This window comes from Cibotium barometz, chromosome 53 (assembly GCF_041138505.1).
Source record: "Cibotium barometz isolate CiBa-2024 chromosome 53, ASM4113850v1, whole genome shotgun sequence".
Taxonomy (NCBI): Eukaryota; Viridiplantae; Streptophyta; class Polypodiopsida; order Cyatheales; family Cibotiaceae; genus Cibotium; species Cibotium barometz.
Genome location: NC_141098.1, coordinates 25,194,638 through 25,199,613, shown reverse-complemented (window position 1 = coordinate 25,199,613; position 4,976 = coordinate 25,194,638). Strand labels below are relative to the sequence as shown.

General features: G+C 40.1%; 1 long non-coding RNA gene across 2 annotated transcripts; it reads left to right on the top strand.

Annotated features, from left to right (window-relative positions):
• The first annotated feature begins 274 nt into the window (after window positions 1-274).
• LOC147608449 (uncharacterized) lies at window positions 275-4,012 on the top strand. 2 transcript variants are annotated; one of them, XR_015264470.1, is made up of 3 exons: window positions 360-1,387; window positions 1,529-2,493; window positions 3,850-4,012. It is a non-coding gene; the product is annotated as an uncharacterized LOC147608449 (long non-coding RNA). The 2 variants fall into 2 exon arrangements; XR_015264469.1 differs by lacking the exon at window positions 3,850-4,012 and having other exon boundaries at window positions 275-1,387; window positions 1,529-3,629.
• Window positions 4,013-4,976: the final 964 nt, after the last annotated feature.

Genomic DNA, 4,976 nt, shown 5'->3' with positions numbered 1-4,976 from the left:
GCGGGGAAATAGAAGGCGCGCGAGTAGGTAATAGGCAGTGGGGCATTTAATGGTGACCGGCTGGGTCGGTGGAAGGGGTGAGTTCGGTCCAGCTCGGCAGGCAATACGGCCCGCACAGGTGCCGGTAAAAGGGGCACCTAGAGAAGTGACTACGATTTTGTTGGTGAAGGAAAACTACAAGGGAGGCCTTCAAAAGGGGCACGGAGGGTTGCATGCACACCCCCCCCCCACCCCCCCCCACCCCCCACACACACACACATGTGCCCTAGCTTGCATGGGCTTGAATCCTTCGTAATGATTTTGCCCTAGCTTGCATGGCTTGAATCCTTCGTAATGATTTTGCCCAGCTTGCATGGCCTTGGGTCCTCTAATGATTTTGCCCTTGGATCCTGATTCCTTCGCAATGATTCCCCCCTCCCCTTTTTCCTTCCTCCTCCATCATAACCTTATAATCCCCTCTATAGTAGCCTCATCATACCTCCTTTTTGCCCCTCCTCCCCCTCCATCATACCCTCATGATATCCCCCCCCTCTCCTTCATCATAATTTATTAACCTCATTGACGGTTTCCCCCTCCATCATAACCTCATGATGGCCCCCCCTACTCTCTCCTTTTCTTCTTATTCTACACATGATTCTCTCTCCCTTCTCTCCTTCGCACTTCCCTTTTGTATGTTTTCTCTCGTTTCTTGAATCTAGGCTTTGCTTGTTGAAGCTTCTGAGCGTGTGTGCTTCAAGAGCAAGGAAAAAAAAGAGGGGAAAAAAAAAAGACGTCCTTCCTCCCACCAACGCACCCACCTCCCCACCCTTTTGCAGGCTTTTTTTTCTAACCAAATTGGAATCTTGTAGCTAGCTTGTCTTGTCGTCCTGCAGTTCAAAACCGTCCTCTCACTAGCTCTCTCTCTCTCTCTCTCTCTCTCTCCCTCTCTCTCATGCTTCCTTCAAGTACCTTACCCTCACCACACCTTCTCACAAAAGGCAAGCTCCCTGTGGCCCTTCACACACCCATGGGGCTCTCTTTTTATGATCTTCTTAGCAAAATCACAATCATAACAATCCCATAGTAGATTATCTCTTGTATAATTGTCTGTAATTATCTCTAATTTCTCTTATACAACCATCGGATCAGCCCGTGTTGAGGGGAGTGGCCGCCTGGCTCGACGCCTGCCATATTGCTGCAAAATATCGCATATTTCTACTGCAAAGCGGGATGCTTTACACTGCACATAAGCCAGAAGCTTGAGGGTGGACGTCGGACCAGGCTTCATTCCCCCCAACCTGCAGGCATCCCAACCATCTCTAACAAACACAACCCAGAAACGTTTTTTTTTTTTAAGAAAAATAGCCGCAAAAACGCAGAAGCTCAATCGACCCAGATCTGCATACAGGTAAACCGTTACAACGATCCGAATGTACAGATCTGCTGAACTCCTGATACTATCAACGGCTAACCGTCATCTTGCAGGTATACAGCTCCTTCATATACCCTACACGCTATTAATCATATTATATTACATGGGTTTTTGCAGATGATGATCAGCTCCTCTTGGGCAGGCGTTGCTAGAGGGAGTGCCGCCTGGCTCGAGGCCGAGATCATGACGGCCATCTGCTAACTATTGAAAGTATTATGTATATACTAATGCTTATATACAGACTAATGTTTTTGCAAATAATTGAGGCCCTCGACGTCGGACCAGGCTTCATTCCCTTCAGCAACGATCCCACAAAATCGATTGTGCAGCTAGCCCATATAGCAACCTCTGCGACGCGGCCAGCTTACTGTAAGAGCTCAGAAGGAGGTATTCCATGGTTTCCTTTCTGAACCTTAGGTTAAAGGTAGGCTCAAAAATAAATGGTAGGGCAAAAAGCTTTACAAGCTTCTGATCGACACAGTTGAAGCGACATAGCTTAGGGTTTAACGATATATTGAATTGTTTTCAACTTTTTCCATGCATGCTTTTAGTGCAAAGGGTAAGTCTCTTTATGTGAACGTACACAAATCCAAGGTAGGATGGATCTCCAAAGCGGTTACATTTAAGAGCTTACGGATCTCTAATTAGTGAAGGCTAGAAAAAGAAATAAACATGGAAAAAAGACACTAACGTTTTGTGGGAAAATTTGATCCATTAATGATTCTCTCTCTCTCTATATATATATCTCTCTCACACACATATCTATCTCTGTCACACACGCCTATGCTCTCTCTCTCTCTCTCTCTCTCTCTCTCTCTCTCTCTCTCTCACTCACACACACACACGTGTCTGATATATATAGAGAGAGAGAAGTGAATTGTTTTAATATATTATAACGAGAAAAGGGTCTACTAAGACTGAATTCAAATATCAACCACATTTCCTCTAATCAAACGTTTAATGCATGCCGAGGATCGTACCACCACGGAGGCACACTTGCAAGAGACCGAATATAGCTCAGAGGGAAGGTGATTGCTAGAGGGGAGGTGTGGCATGCCATGCCTTCTGCGTTTTACCTTCAGGTGACTCATGCTTGACTTTTCCAGATCATTAAGTTTGTTAACCTCATGAAGGATCACAAACAATGCGTTTGAAATGTTATGGTAATTACATTTTCGTTTCATGCTACCATGTCATTTGAACTATACAAAACATTTGATGATCTTTGTGTAAGTGAGTGCCACTTTCTTCTTGTAAATATCAAGCTTCATGTTAAAACTTCTTTCATGCAAATGTACTCATGGTAGAGTTTTTTCTATAAGCTAGTACTCTAATTCTCTTTCAAAATTCTCTTTTGTGATTGCAAAAAAAGAGCACAAGCTGTCCATAGCATGCACTACTCAATAGCATGCTTAGGGTGTAGTTTTTACTTTCTAATCCTTGGAGTGAATGTCACAAAACCCCAAACTGCTCCTCTCTCCAATCACATGGTAGTAAAGATGTCCCTAGTATGCACTCCCCATAGCATGTTTTTAGGGTGAATGTTTTACCAGCTAATCCTCAGAGTTCATGTCACAAAGCCCCAAACTCCCCCCCCCCCCCCCCCCCAATCACATGGTAGTAAAGATCTTTATAACATGTATCTCACCACATACGTTTAGGGTCATGTTCAACATGGTTGAGTGATGATGTGTTAGATTCTTGTCCTTATGTTACCTATATATTGGCTTGATTAGTAACCACTAGAGAACTTTGATCACCTCCAATCATGGAATGCCCCTTTCAAGAGTGCTAGTTTGAATGTCGTATAATTGAGCTTAGTAAATACTAGTTATATGCTTTTTTCTGAAGTCGTATAAATGAGCTTATTAAATACTAGTTATTTGTTTTTATCTAAAAGTTCCCAATACGTCCTCTTAATGCATCTTGGATATTTGTTGGGAAAATTAACTTAGAAGTCTATTGAGATTTCATTTTAGTGTGGAATGGCAGGAAGCTTGTGGAGATATACAAGGAAGGATATATGTAAGCCTACCATGAGGGATTAAAAAGAGGGTTTTTGCCTACCATGAGGGATTAAAAAGAGGGTTTTTGCCTACCATGAGGGATTAAAAAGAGGGTTTTTGTAAGTCATAGAATTCTTAAAAATGTATAGAAATAAGATTACAAAGGGGATATTTAGATTTGTGATCAAATACATTTGCAAGTTTATATAGCAACAATGAGGTCATTTGAAGGAGTCTTAGTCTATCGAAAATCCATTGATATATGGTTGATTGAGAGAATCAAGAAGAAATTTATGGATTTGGATAATCTTATCATGATATATGAATTGATGTACTTGCAAGATCTTATAATGAGAAATTTAAGTCCTCATTATAGGAGTTCACCCTTTCTTATTGCTTATTTTGGTGTCATAACTCTGATCCTTGCTTCAGGAATCGAGATGAAAAAGTGAACACATGGGGTGATATCATGGATGGTGCAATTAACATGTTCAATCAACATGTTATCATGGTCACGTAGGTGATTGAGAGAATCAAGGAACAATTTATGGAAATTTTGGATTGTCTTATCATATACTTGCAAGATTTAATAATGATAAAATTTGAGTCCTCATTTGGAGTTTACACTTTATTATTGTTATTAAAATTTTTATCACTTTGATTAACAATATAGTCATGGATTTGGTTATGCAATTCGATCCACCATAGCTCTCCAAGTTTTGATCTTAGTCTAGAGCCATGGTGCTCCAAGTTTTGATCTTAGTATAGAGCCATGGTGCTCCAAGTTTTGATCTTAGTATAGAGCCATGGTGCTCTATTTTCTAGGTCAAGTTATGTTTCTCTCTTTCTTATCTTCTTTATTAAGTAAAAAAGAAGTGTTTAGGTGGCCAAAATCTCTTCACTCTATGCTATTAAGTAAAAAAGTGGTTTAGGTGGCCAAAATCTCTTCACTCTATGCTATTAAGTAAATAAGTGGTGTTTAGGTGGCCAAAATCTATTCACTATATGCTATTAAGTAAACAAGTGGTGTTTAGCTAGCCAAAATCTCTTCACTATATGTGGATAACACTTTAGTCAACCACACATGCATGGTGGTAGAGCTACATAATAGCTTCTTGCACACATGACCAGATTTTATGGACATGAAAAATAAGCTTAGCACTTTGTTTATAGAATTTTTCAAGCAGACTATTGTAGAGATGAGGTGACAAAGATACACATGTGGCCAAGTCATCAAACATAAACAAAGCATCCTAGCTTCATAGTCCATGATATTAAGCTTTACCCTTTGCACTTTTGGATGAATATTTAACTCAAGGGTGCAATACTAAGAATTCCTATGTATCACGTGCACTCAAGGGTTATTTAAAAAATCCCTTAGCTATAAATTTTTCATGAATAAAATGACCCCTTTTTTTATAGACTTACGGGGTTTTTTTTCAAAATTAAAACCCCTTTTCTAAATGTATTTGTGTAAATTTACCTTAAATTTTTGAATTAAAAAACCCCTTCATTTGAACTCATATGGTATACTTACATATTTTTAAGTGAACCCCCCA